The sequence below is a fragment of the Bos javanicus genome, chromosome 28 (genome assembly GCF_032452875.1).
Source record: "Bos javanicus breed banteng chromosome 28, ARS-OSU_banteng_1.0, whole genome shotgun sequence".
NCBI lineage: Eukaryota > Metazoa > Chordata > Mammalia > Artiodactyla > Bovidae > Bos > Bos javanicus.
The window spans coordinates 27,715,984-27,731,054 of NC_083895.1; the positions used below are offsets into that span (position 1 = coordinate 27,715,984).

Sequence of the window (15,071 nt, forward strand, 5' to 3'; positions counted from 1 at the left end):
GCCACCAGAGAAGTCCCAAACTGGGCTTAACTCTGAACCTACAGCAGTCTCAGTCACTACCCATCTTATAACGTCCACACATGTAACATACACACCAAATATTTATTTGTTCATATGTGGATGTATATACATAGATATGCATCACACCCACTCATGTAAATCCCCCTTTCAAACCAAAATGTCCTGCGTGCATTCTAACTGGCTTCAGTTGTGTCTGACTCGCTTCAGTTGTGTCTGACTCTTTGCAACCCTATGGACCATAGCCTGCCAAGTTCCTCTGTCCATGGGATTCTCCAGGCAAGAATACCGGAGTGGGTTACCACCTCCAGGGAATCTTTCAGACCCAGGGGTCGAACCCGTGTCTCTTGCGTCTCCTGCTTTGGCAGGCAGGTTCTTTACCACTAGTACCATCCGGGAAGCCCAAAAGGTCAGGACACAGTACCTAAAAGGACATGTTCTATTGTTGTTCTTAAGAACCAGAACCAGTAAAATGTTTCTTTTGTTAGGGGACGATGTTCATTTTAGCCTGAGACACCAAGAATGCACTTTGCTGGCACAATAATTGCCTATGTGTTCTCTCTTTAAGGATATTATTCACTACCCAAAATGATTAAGATTTTAAAGCCACCAGTTCTGATGAAGGAAATAAATGTTCAACATTAATCATGTTTACAATTAAAAATATAACAACAGGAAAGACTCCGCATTTCTCTCATAAAAAACTTTAACGTCAGATTGCCTAATATTTTCCAGGCTATAAGGTACATTTAGAGGCTGTGTTTGCTTCTTAGCATAGTGGAGAACTGTTTAGCCTGATGTTTTGTGGGCATTCATAACCTCAGGCTTCCAAGTTGCTATTTAGAGTTAGGCCAGTTGGTGCCTTAATGGAATTAATATACCATCTAGAATTGCCTAACTTACATTCAAAGAAGAGCTTAAACCAATGATTTCCATCTGTTTTTATGACACTCCCAGGGAATCTCAGGTTACTTCAAAGGAGATCAGAATGCTCAAATGAAATTACTCTGGACACAGAAATCTCATACTCATGTACTTAGATATGTCAGATAAAAACATACACCTACATGATATAGTCTTCTAGAAGAGGTGAAGATCAGGAAATTAATAAGGTAATTGCATCCCAAGATCTCAGAAGGGTAAGACTATCACAAATTATAATAGCTGTCATAAACCAGATTAGAACTAATCATGGAAAATAAAAGCCCACTAAATTCACACAACATCAAACATTTGGATCACAGAAAAAGTAAAATGGCTTGGAGGGTGGGCAAAATTGAACCTATTTTTAAAATTGATGATTTTGTGGATGAATTACTAGCAGACCCAACAGAATATGAATCTGGTAGCATGGCTAATTCATTTCTTTCATCTCTAAATCATGTGACATGCCTGTCTCTTAAGTGAAGAAACAGTTCATCCTGCATCTCAATAAAATGTTTATGAGAGATCCTTGTTGCTAATGGAGTCAACTCACAATCAATACATTTATTCATAAAATCATGCACACATACAGGTCAATGGTTAAGAAAATATTTTCATTGCAACGGTAATCAACCAAACGTACTATAGTCATGCTTTTCACTGACTCCTTGAGGATATGGATTGGGAACGGTCCAAGAGACTTTCGACCTTGTGACCAATCACAAAATTGCTCTGCTTAAAGCAAATGCTTCCCTGGTGGCTCAGCGGTAAAGAATATGCCTGCAGTGCAGGAGACCTGGGTTCAGTCCCTGGGTCAGGAAGATCCTCTTTATAAGGAAATGGCAACCCACTCCAGGATTCTTGCCTGGGAAATCCCATGGACAGAGAAGTCTGGCAGGCTACTTAGCAACTAAACAACAACCACAAAACAAGGAGAACGAGGCTGCCACTTCCTAATTGTAACTGCGGGCAAGTTTCTCTCCCGCTCACTGCCTCAGTTTCAACACCTGTAAAAAGGAGAAAACAACACCCACCCCATAGAGTTGCTGTCAAGATTACATGAGTTAGTACTGGAAAAGCTCAGTGCACGCAATAAGCATTCAATAAGTGTAAGGTCTTACTAACATTATTTATTATTCACCTTTTCAGAGGCTCCCTGTGTGGGGAGGCCATTGCAGAACTCAAGATTATTGATGAACTCATAATCCTGTTGACTATTTCAAATGTATTTTAACTATACAATATTATCTCAGTGCTAAATTCCTGTTCATGTTCTAAATGTTCAATAATAAATATAGACAATTTAACTAGATCTGCACATTAGGTTACATTTTTGTCCCCTCTACATCCTGAATACTAGATTTTTCCTATCACATAAAGGGTTTGACCAAGTGAACTCTGGGATCTCTTCTAAGAACCATACTATTATGAAACTGACATTCCCTTGATTCTCTGAATTTCAACTACATCATCTATTTGAAGCAACCAACCAGTATGAAAGGGGAAAGTCCTATCTAGTAAATTTCTTAGACTCAGCCTTTATCAGAAGAGCATATAACAAAATGCTATGATGAAACGAGTGATATAAACTACACATAAAAATGACCATGCGCATATTTTTATTGGGAAGTTATAGGGAGAATGTGAATCTAATATATATTGATGAATTATTCAGCTCTATCTCAGTCAGCCTGGCTGGCTGTGTCACAGGATAGGAGGATTTTTCAAGCACTCCCAGAAGGCTCTTGAGCCCTCTTGAATGTTGGCCTGGAGATTATTTCTGATCAAGTATAGGCATCAGAAATCTATACAGTAGGGGCTTCCTGTAGGAAGGGAAAATCAAAACCATTATGAGATGCCCCAGGAGATCATTTTTAAACTCTGTAAACATGTCTTAGGAAAAGAGAACTTTGTCCTGACTAGATTTCTGACCTGGAAAGTGACCTTCAAAGACAAAGAACAGTGAAGTCATACACAGGGAGTGTAAGAGAGTATGAAGGTGAAGGAAGGAAGTCCCAAAGAACAGAGACCACTTGGGTCCAGGAGACTTTGAGAAGCCATGTGAGAGTTAAAGACAGAGAGGTTTATTTATACCTTTATGATACATTATAATCTTTTGGGAAATAAACCAATGTTCAAAAAACCCTTTGAAGCACATTTGGTTTAATGTGCTATCTAATTCCATCAACAGCCCTGATTAATTAGTATAAATCCAGAGGGTAATGGACATTTGGGGTCTTCCCACTTAAGTCTATTGGAGGCTTTTACACTGAAAGATTGCCTAAACACTTATACATTTATAGGATCAAATACACGTAATATTACCAAATGGAAGAGGCTTTGAAATGCATCCATTTGGCCAGTGTTGGAGAACTGTGTTTTCCTGTGGGTTTCTCTTTTGTGAAGACATCAAAAATTTGCCTCTCCTTTTGTCAGTCCTTTGACTTACCAAGAGGGGGAGATCAGAGGAAACAAGGATGGCCCATAGCAAGTTAGCTTTTCCCACTGAAATAAACAAATTCCTTTGACTCAACCCCCCTAGCCATGGAGCCCTAGCTAACATAATACAAAGGACAGAACTGGCTTCCAGTAGAACAGAACTACAATAAATTCCATTTTCACACCTGATATTGTCCACCACACCCCCATAAATGTTTTTTTCCCAGAAACTAATAGAAATTGGTCTTTAAGACAATAGCCTCCTGCTAGTCTTAATACCTACCAAAAATACAAATTAACACCCTGTAAAAGCAACTGAACTAAAAATTATGTCCATGCACACAGTCTTACCCATGAAAACATACATCTGCTACTCCAAAGAATATGCAACACTGGATTCTATCTTAATTTATAAAAAGCTAAAAGGCAGACATGGATATAAAGTCTTAGTTCTCGTGGCTGTGGCCACCCAACGCTATCGTCCCAGTGGTGGACACAATCGTTAATGTATTTATTATTCTTTATTATTGTTTAAAGACACGAGACATTGGAAAATGGCATTTTTCCCTTTCACCTTCTAAGGCTTTCCCCAGGACTACCAGATGAACGCCCACGCCACCTTCTTCCACCAAAGGTGGATCCCGCTAACAGGAGACTCTGGATCGAGACCATAGCGCCTCAATCACCAGCTCTGGGGGAAGCCTCATCTTAGCAAGTAGCCTTCAGCGCATCCAGCGGATCCGCCAGCTAAGCGGAGGCCGCGCGGTTTCATCATTAATGCTCCTGAAGGACAATAGCTCATCAAGCCCCACCGAAAGCCCCGGACCCGTCGCGGAGCCTGGGCTGGCGGGGGATGAGGCTGAGCGACTCCTCCTAGAGGTGGTTATGTGGAGAAGGAGCAATCCCTTCTCCCTCCTCCTCCTCCCCCCGCTACTATCCGCGGCCCGGAGAACTGCCGCTTGCCGCCATTGACACGCACAGATAGAACCCAAAGAAAGGCAAAGAGTCCTGCCCGGCACCGGCGCCGCGCCGGCCGAACCTGCGCCCGGGAAGCGGCGCGCGGAGGGCACCGGGCGCCCGGAGCAGGCGGCGCAGCACCAGGTGAGCCCGCCATGGCGGTGGCATTATTGTTCAGGGGGCTTCGGGGTCTGGAAACAAAACGCGCCGCGGGGGCAGTGCAGGGGCCGGAGAAACCCCCTGCCCCTCCCCGCTGCCCAGCCCCTGCGGGCGCTCCCCGGAGAGCCGATCCTTCCCGCAAAAAAAAAAGAAAAAGAAAAATTAATAAATCAAGCTGCCCAACTTGCCTTCTCGGGAAATAAAGGGGGGGGGGGGATTGCTAAAGAAGCGGTAAAATTCCTGGGGCCGGCGAGGAACCGGGGGCATCTTGGGCAACGAGGGAGGGAGGAGAAGGGATGCGGGGTCCAGCCGCCGGCCCCGGGCGACGCTGGACTCGAGGGAGCGGAGGGCTCCTGGGGATGCGGAGTTGGGGGCGCAGAGGGGGAGAAGGGAGGCGCCCGGCTGCAGAGGAGGGCTAGTCCGGGGGCGGTGGTCTGCGCAGGGGCCGAGAGAGCCCGGGCAAGGCCGCTCTGGGGGCCTCCGAGGGTGCCCAGGTCGGGCGCCGGGTGCTCCGGGCTGACAATGGAAGGGGCGCGGAGGCGCCGGGTGGAGGGAAGAGACCGGGGTCCGGGGGCGGGCCGCGCCAGAGAAGGTCAGGCCGGGGACGCGGGCCCCGGGGGCTAGGGTCTGGGGCTGCCGCGCGGTGAGCGGGGCGCCGCGGGCGGCTGCGAGCCCCGGGCCGGTGCGGAGGAGGGTTCGGGGCCGGGCACTCCCCTCCGGTTTCCTTTCCGGGGCGCCCGGTGCCGACGCGCGCGCTGCGCTTTCCCCGGGAAATGGCGGCCCCTCTGCCGCTCGCTTGGGCAGTCCCAGGTTCCCGCTTTGCGCGGGAAAATAATAATAATAATTAGGGTGAAAAGGAATAAAAGTAAAGTGTCTACGACTCAGGAAAGGGCTGCGCCGGGCGCCAGATGCGGAGCGAATCGCGCGCGGGGCGGGGACCAGCCCTGCCTCCCCGGGCGCCCAGCCCGCTCTCCAGGAGCACCCCAGTTCCAGCCTCGCCCGCCTCCAGAATTCCGCCCGCGGGTGTCCTTCCCCACCTTTCCTCCTGGGGGCGCCCTCCGCTCCTGCCCTCTTTGTTCCACACAACCACGGCCAGGGCACTGAGCTTCTAAAGGCCCAAACGCGCCTCCTGTTCCAGTCGTTTCCAGACCCTGATTATTCCTGGCCTGAAATCGGCCGCCGCGGACTTGAATTAATCCTGGTCACTGCTGGGTTTATTGGCAATGGCCCCAGGGTGGGCAAGGGGATGAAAGAGACGAGGATAGGCTGAGAAACCACAGCGCGGGTCCCTGTGTATTTTAAGGGGGTGCATCGGCAACCACAGCCCCGAAGCCCTGATGGTAGGCTAAAGGCAGTTTGGGTTTTCCAACAGCGCTAATGAACTAAAGTATTAGCCTTTCTAGCCTTTCTCCAGCCCAGAGGAATTCAAAACCTGGCCTAGGTCTAAGCCCCCTGAGACCTCAGGGGCCCATTCCCCAATCGATCCAGTACAGCAAACGACTTCCTCATTTTTTTCATTTGTTTTTGTGTCGAAATGCAATTGTACCCTCGCTGGGCTGCGCAGTTGCTATTGAAACGGTTCATTAGGTGAGAGAAAAAGAAACACTATTAAGAGCGAACATGTGTCTTCCTGTATGTTGTTTCTTATTTAGGAGCAGTTCCTTTGTGAAACGCGAACCAAGTTACATGTAATTCTCAATGAGTTCACATTTAGCTGAAAGCTATCTCTTACCCCTTGTAAAATTCTTCTTATTTTCAAATTAATGTTCAGAACACCAAGATTTTGAACTTCACTAGTCGGTTTTTAGAATTGCTTTAGCTCAAGATTATCATATAAATAAATATAGGCACTGCTTGGAGGGAAGTTTCTCTTGAATCACGTAATTCACACCTTTAAAACCCTTATTTCCTGTATCCACATTTCCTTTAAAAATAAGCCCAGTTCTCACTCTGGTTTTTCCTACCCTGTCACAGTTCCTCCTCACCCAGATCCATTTACTGCCATACTTTGGACATTATTAATGGTTTCCTCTATTTCAAAACCCTGTAAAAGAATTTACCTTCTTGGATCCAGAATGTTCCAAAGACTGTGACCCTGCTCCCTCACCATTCCGTCTTGTCTAGTTCCCGGGGGTTTTGAGGCGCCTTTGGTCTCCTGTTTCCCAGCGGGTGGGACACCCTGCTAGCTATTGTCTGAGATAACCAGGTCTGTTTTCACTGCTTCCTGCCAGCAAGGCGGGAGAGAATCCTGTCTTAGACAACTTTAAATGAAAGATATCTGTAACTTGTTCAAGGAGGAGGTATGTGCAAAAAAAAAAACAAAAAAAAACAACCAACTTTCTTAGAATTTTTTTCATTCTCAAAGTTAGATGCTATCTTGGTAAATGCTCTTGAGAAGTGTGTATTAACCAGAGGTGAACGGAAAACTTATGGTTAGAGAGCATTCAACAAGCATTTGTGAAGTACCGGTTATTAAACCCCACTGGATGGGGGAAGGATTCCAAATATGAGGAGATCCTAGACCCTGCTTTCAGAGCGCTTACACCCCCAAACCTAGGAAATAAAATATATATGAAGGTAAAAGAAGGGGAAAGGAGATTAAGATTGGCAAACTAATGGAAAATGGGTACTTTTATATACTGCTGACAGGTGTGTAAATTGATATAGCCTATTTGGAGGGTAGTTTGGCAGCGTTAAAATTAATAATGTGCACATTCTATGACCCAGCAATTCCATTTCTCAGTATATATCGTAGAGAAGCAGGCAGGCGTGTACACATATTATGTTATTCCCTTCCATGGCAGAGTTTTGGTAATTTTGAAATTGAAGAAACCTAATGGCCATCAGTAGAGAATGGCTGAATAAACTCTGTACATCTTCTTGGAAATTAGGAAATGGTTAAAAAGAATGAAGTATACCTATATATACTGAGACAGAAAGGTCATTGAGACTTATTATTAATGAAAAAAGCAAATTGCAAAACCATATATATTGAATGGTACCACTTTGATGAAAACAAAATAAAACCATGAATTTGTATAAGTAAAAATGCATACATAAATGGATGGGAAAGGTGTAGAATAAGACACCCACTAAGAGAGACAAGAATTAAAGGGATTGTGGAGGAGTTTAGTCATATTAATCATACCTGTCCGTAACCATTGTTATAATATTTGAAATTTTACAACTTGGATTAATCTGTATGTTGCTTGGATAGCTAAACACAATTAATTTCAAAGTGATTGATAATATGTAATAAAAGCCATAATTAAAATGCTACAACAATTTTTAAAGGGAGAAAAGAATTCTAAGCTGGAAGGGAGGGCTTGGGCAAGGCTTCACAGAGAATGTACCAGGATTGGAGAGAAAGAGGGAAAAGAAACAGGCAGGAGAAGGAAGCCTAATGTAGATGCCAGGCTCTAGCTGGCACCTCCTCTTTCTTCTGCGTGATGATGTACATTCCCTCACAGGCTGAATCCTGGCCTGTCCTGCCTGCCCAGGTGCAGGCTGGGGAGTGAACTAAATGAACAGGTCACAGTTGCTTTCATTGCTATGATTCTAGGCATACCTTAAGTTAGATGTAGAAGGAAAAAATGAGGACATGAGTCCTAACAGTGGTATTGGAAAATGGCATTTTGAAAAGGAATGTAGGGGGCACTTCCCTGGTGGTCCAGTGGTTAAGACTTCGCCTTCCAATGCAGGGGGTGTGGGTTTGATCCCTGGTCTGGGAGCTAACATTCTACATGCCTCAGGGCAAAAAAAACAAAAACAAAATAAAACAGAAGCAAAATTGTAACAAATTCAATAAAGACTTTTTAAAAATGGCCCATGTCAAAAAAAAAAAAAAAACCAACTTAAAAATAGATAAAAATGGAAAGGAGTGTGGTGGAAACAAGGATGGGGATTGATTTTCCTCTGGATACTCAATGAGATATGAACTGGGAAGTAGGTTGGAGGGAAAAGTGTTTGAGAAGGTGATCTATTCCCTCTCCCCAAATATTACAAAAGGAACCCCAAAATACTATGCAAGGTGCCAATGGGGATGAAACATACAACAAAGGGTATGAGAAACAGCCCCAGACCAGGGTTCCAGAAGTGGGGGTGAGGGGACTTGGTCTGGTCTCACACAGACTGTAGCCATGGACAAGTTGTTCAGTGACCACCACCCCTCGTTTTATTGTGGCAAAAATTGGGGAGGGGGTCTAAATGACTAATCACTCAGGTCCTTTTCAGCCTTAGGTTATGATGTTGTGAGATCTTATGGGTCTAACATTGTGATGCTTGTGAATTCCCAGGAAGATGGAAGATGGGAATATGAGATTAGAATGAGACGGGCCCAAGGTACCAGGTCTTGAGGGAAACAAGAGCATTCCCACAGAGCATGTGGCTCTTGGTGTTCTCCCAGGACTGTTTCCTTTCCACCCCTTCACATTGCCTCCTAAGAGCAATGAGAGAAGCAGAAAGACATCGCTGAGTTTTAAGCCTCATGTTATACACACATCCAGCACTGTACTATTATAATAGTCACTTTTGAATTAAAATGTTAGCCTGCATTCTATAAAAATAGTCTCTAAAACTTTCTTTTGTGGAAATAAGTCATAATAGCTCATGTTTATTAAATGCCTTCCTGCCTGCCAGGTTCAAGCATTTTATATGAATCGGTGAGTTTCATTCTTACAACAGCCTTAAAGACAGGTACTGTTGTTATACCCATCTTGCAGAAAAGAGAGGCTAAAATGTGCCCAAGGTCACGGCGCAACTGGTGGGTGGTGGACTTAGGACTCCCACGCAGGCAGTCTCACTCCACCAACCACATCCTGCTGTGTGCGCGGAGAGAACAGGAGGTACCAGCACTCCACTGATTCTCAGATTATGTTCTTTGTAAAGTTTTTTAACGTTATTCTATGCAAATTTTCTGTTAAAACTCTTCTTTATGTCACTATTTTACCTGACTGTGTCAATAAAAGATAAAGAGCATCAGATTGAACCACATCACACTGTACTTTAAACTGTCTTTGTCATGAAGTATTAAATAAGATAAATTTGGTGGTTTCTCTGAAGCCCTTACTGTTCATTTATCCATCTCACCATCCATCATACTTTGCCCGATTTATTTGACTGGCATTGCCAATTTCGACTTGGAATGGAGTAAGTATTTCAAGTCAAAATTCCCATGCTTTGACAGAACGTGTATGGAAACAGGCATAGGACCACCAGCCTCGTACAGGGATGTTTATTTCAGCTGATTCTGTGATGCCACAAGAATTAAGTACAGCAATAGTATAGTTTAGGTCAAAATTGCAACACGTGGTCTGACCAAAGATTTGAAGGTCATTTCTGGGTATGAGAAGTAGTCCTGATGATACAGTTTCGATGCCTAAATGTGGTTATTTCCATGACAACAGGATAAAAATCTAATAGAATGAAATAAAACTTTCTGGGAAAACCCAGGCCCTGTGTTCACTGGTCTGGCCTCAGTAATGGTTCATACACAGAACTGTGTTAACTTGTATTTTTGCTGTCTTCACTGTTCAACAAAAGCATAACAGTAAATAGTGGTGGTAGACTAGAGGTAAGTTCCAGTAGCTCATACCACATAAACTTTTAGATCAGACGATAATTCACTGGGTTCCCCACCAGAGTGCTAAACTTCCAAATCAACCGTCTTCCAGAATTTCAGTAAGGTAGTCATTCACTCAAGCACTGCCCCTGCTTCTAAACTGGATTTTCAGCCCTGGCTATTCTTTAATAAACAGTATAGATCATTGTCTTGGGGTGGAAAAGAAACGAGCCGTAAAACTCAGTAAAGTTTTTCAGGCCTGCGTTTTCTTTTCTGTGGCTATCATGGGTGATGGAATAGTGACTTCAAAGGAAAGATCACCAGCATATGATTTAATTCTACCCGATTGTTCCATTTCTAGGAATAAAGTAACAGATGGGGGTGGGGGGTCAGAAGAAGTGACATTTTAAGCATCTTCCTAGAGTAGCGGCAACTTTTAGGTCAGAAAGGACCTCAGAGGTCTGCTAGCACCATGGTTCTCCAGTGGAGTACCACAGGCCCAGAGTTCCTTGGAGGCCCAAGACAATAAAGAGTGGGGACCAAGCCGCCAAGCTTCCCAGGCCTTCCCCATTTCAATCTGCATAACTCCCCCTCTTTCTGTGTGTTATATATATTCTGAAAGATTTTTCGTTTGAGTGAAAGAGAGGTTCTGAAAAATCAACTGATTTGCCCGAGGGCCACAGCTGGTCAATGCAGACCTGGAATCCTTCCATAGCCCCACCATAATGCACACTGAGGTCTAGCTTGTTCCGCCCGCAGATGGAATGGCACCGTATGGCTGGCAATCTCCTTACTGTTGCAGATGATACAACCTGCCAGGGCCCCAGACTATGGGGGACACTCACCACTTTAACCAGGGAGCAACACTGCCTGTCACCAACATAGAACCGAAGCAACAGTCCCCCAGCCACTGTTGCCCACAAGGTAACCACTGCCTGAGGACTGACCGTAAGGAACACAAGGTGGGGAGAGGCAGGCAGGGGGAGGGGTGGAGGAGGAGGGGCTCCAGGACAGCTGCCTCTGCTCAGCATGCAGTCTGTTGTAGCCGTGAGAGCCCGCAAGTGGCGCCACCTGTATCCTCAGTGGCCCAGCAGCATTGGATGTCTCTGGAAGCCCCTGGTGGGTCAGGCAGCACAAGGGGCTGCAGCCCACTCACTGACGGACTGATCCACTTACCCACCACCAAAGGAGGCTACATCCCCTTCCCTCCCACTGAGCAGCTCATCTGGGTTCAAAGCTAGTCCCCTGCAAGGACAGGTCACTGTAATAACAAAACACCTCTCTGTTAATCTGAAACTACTCGATTTTAAGGAAACAGAGTAGCATGCCCACTGTTCTGATTTGTTAATTCTCAAAAGAGCAAAAAGACAAAACCAGGCTGGACCCAGTGAAGGGTTTTCTTTTATTATGTTTTCTGTGAATAAATAGATTCAGGAAGGCAAACTGGTTCATTTTCTTCTGGGATGTGTTACTAACTCAGAATCAAAGAGAATTCAAAGTATTTTTATTCATTCATGTATACTCATTTCTCATCTAATTAATACCATAGGTGGCCAAATGTATTTATGTTAGAAAGAAACAGAAGGCTAGTAACAAAGAAGAAAGGAAAAAAAAAATCCTTAACTCTGGTTCAATGAAGACAAAATGTTTTAAGAGTCACCAGAGATAATTGAGGAATATAAAATTTCTTATCCAGAGATTGTATAAGACTCGGGGCTTCCTGGTGGTCCAGTGGTTAAAACTTTGCCTTCCAATGCAGTGGGTGCAGGTTCCATCCCTGGTTAAGGAGCTAGGATCCCACATGCCTCATGACCAAAAAACCAGAAACAATGTTGTAACAGATTTTTACTTTAAAAATGGTCCACATCAGAAAAAAATCTTAAAAAAAAAAGTCACCATGTACTACAGTAGCAACAGATAACCTAAGTCCACTCCACATCGGCTCCATCCCATGCTCTGCTCTCCATCCCTTCTAAAATGTCTCAGACAGCCGCATATCTTCTGCCTCTGAATTAGAAAGAATGTGCTGGCAGTTGATTTTCCCGCCAGATTATTCCAGGACATGACTTGAAATGCTTTTTGAAACAGGACTGATTTGTAATCCGATAGTATAATTTAAATAAATTGGGTTAATGCTTGGTTCTAACGTTCGTGGTTGGTTAATTTAGTTAATTTGATCCGTGTCATCCTGATGAAATTGCATTTGATATAGCTCTTTACATTATAAATTGTTAATGCACTTTAACATATATGACGATAAAATTATTGACTCTTCTCATTCACTTAGAGGTGGCCTTGGAAGAAAATGGTTTGGAAAGTATTACTTGTGCAATAATGATTTGCCCTTGGAGTTCATAAATGGAAGTGTAATAGAGCAAGTGATTTAGCTAGCTCTACTGAAAATGGTTTTTACAGCTACAAAATAATACTAATAAACTACTATTATTTTAATACAGTACTTATGGTAACACACTGAAATATGTTAGAATTTTATCAGGTATGAGACTGGAATTTTTTTTTCCTACCCTTTAAAAACATATTTCTACATACAGTTAATGTATTTACATTGAATTCTCTTATGTCCTACCTAATTTTATTTCATCACATTTTATTCTCCCAAAGGATAGTTTTGAAATGACAAAGTAAAGATGCTTATTGCAGGATCTGCTTTGTTTTTTCATAAATATTTACAATAGAAAATATTCTGAAGCACAGTATGACAGATTAGGGAAATATCATGGGAACTGAAGATGAATAAATTGAATAAATTTCAGCAATTTTAAAACGAATCCATTAGGGGATGACACTATGAATTTCATGATTATAAACGTTACAGAAGTTTGTTTTTAAATTTATTTCTATCATTCAAAAGAGAGAAGACCTCTTAGTTCTAGATTTAAAATAATGTATGTATAAAAGCATTTTGATTTATATACTTCTGAAGGGAATGACCTCAAAAGAGTATTTAAAATAAACTATCTTGATAGTCTAGATCCTTCGTCAAGGTGGCTCATCAGCCCAATCAAACTACACCTGTGACACACTGGCCTGTAATCATTGCTGCCAATCTCAAATGCAGAGTGCTGTCTTTTTTTAAAAGACGGTTTGCTGAAGCTCAGAGGCAGAAAAAGTGGTCATTTAAATCAGAATTGCTGGCGGCTGCTAACAGGCCATCTTGCCAGTTGGCTACTTTGTGTTGTTCCTCATCAGCTTGTATATAATAAAAACTTCAAGAAGTTGGGGCATGAAACTTAGTTTACTCTCGATCAGCTATTTATGCTTGAGAAAGAACTTATTTAAATTAAAGAAAGATACTGGTCTAAAAAGAGCTTCCCTGGGAGCTCAGCTGGTAAAGAATCCCCCTGCAGTGCGGGAGACCTGAATTCGATCCCTGGGTTGGGAAGATCCCCTGAAGGAGGGCATGGCAACCCACTCCAGTATTCTTGCCTGGAGAATCCTCATGAACAGAGGGTTGCAAAGAGTCGGACACAACTGAGTGAATAAGCACACAGCACACACATTGTTCTAAAGAAACCAGATTATTTTATCTTTTCATGAAGGTAGTCAGTGTATTAAGTAAAGTTTGCTGTTTCTCACCAAGAGCAATTCATTCAATAAGGGCAAATGCTTGCTTAGGATGTTTTCTTTTCTTCCACTCCTCCCATCTGGGATTACAGTATAGTTTTAAATATTGTTTATAGGAATTCCATATGCTACAATTATGCAAATACAGACACACTGAATCTAATTCTACTAGTGAGTCTTATACAATCTTTCTTTTTGATGTGGACAGTTTTTAAAATCTTTACTGAATTTACTGGCTTTCCCAGGTGGCCCTACTGATAAAGAACCTGCCTTCCTGTGTGGGAGACATAAGAGACACAGATTCAATCCCTGGGTTGGGAAGATCCCCTAGAGGAGGGCATGGCAACCCACTCCAGTATTTTTGCCTGGAGCATCCCATGGACAGAGGAGCCTGGTGGACTACAATCCATGGGGTCAAAACAGTCGAATGTGACTGAAGTGACTTAGCACGCTGAAGTTATTACAGTATTGCTTCTGTTTTATGTTTTGAGGTTTTGGCCGAGAGGCATGTGGGATCTGAGCTCCCTGACCAGGGATCAAACCCAAGCTCCTTTCGACAGAAAATAAAGTCTTAACCACTGGACTGCTAGGGAAGTCTTGAGTCTCCTACAATGTCTTGATAAGAAATTTTATATTCCTCAGTTGTCTCAGGACCAGTTAGTTTCCACTGACTCACCTGGTGATGAAAGTAAATCTGAATTTTTCAATATGCCATTCTTAATCACAAAACTCTTGAGCTTTTTCTCTTTACTGGTATACTCATATCTAGGCTAATTCCCAAGTGATGTTTGTTAAGATGTTAAATTAAAATGACACTTTTGATTTCCAGTCCTAAGTGATGGACTCTGAGCACCTGAGCTTTCCTAGAGCACATGAGCTTTTCCTCTGGAGCCCACAAAAATAATGGTAAAAGATGTACAAAGAAAATAAGCCCTTCGCAGCCAAGCAGTGGGGGCTGGTGATGGTCATCCGCAAATGGGAGGGAGATTTCAGCAAATTTTTTTCTGTGACTGAAAGCACATAGAAATGTAGATGGCATCACAGAAAGAGCCACAGCTAAGAATAAAAGGAGGGGGGAGCTGCCCTGAAGTTGGGCAGGATGGAAAATGGAAAGTCATTGAAGGTCTGTCTCCAGAACAGCTAGGTGAATGTGTCTCTCTCCCTCCCCTACTCCGAGTAGGGCTTCTGTCAACCTGGCATTTATCCTCCAAACTGACGATCTGAGGTTTCTTCTCTAAAGAAACTGAACAACTGCAGAGCAGATCTAGAATCTGGAGGATGGGTATGGCTCCACCAAGTAAAACTCTCATTCTGGCATTTGAGGGCTCTCAGTTCCTAACCAGGCATCCTAAGATGATGCCTGCTAGTTGGCATGCCCCATGCATGTACCCTGAGGTCCCAAACAGGAACAGTGCCTGCCAAACAATAG

General features: G+C 43.4%; 1 protein-coding gene across 1 annotated transcript in view; it reads left to right on the top strand.

Annotated features, from left to right (window-relative positions):
- The first annotated feature begins 4,069 nt into the window (after positions 1–4,069).
- Positions 4,070–15,071, top strand: part of LOC133240433 (core histone macro-H2A.2) — a 52,933-nt gene continuing 41,931 nt past the window's right edge. The window contains exon 1 of the mRNA XM_061405214.1: positions 4,070–4,482. The gene's annotated coding sequence lies outside the window, so the exon portion shown is untranslated. The remainder of the gene's footprint in view (positions 4,483–15,071) is intronic.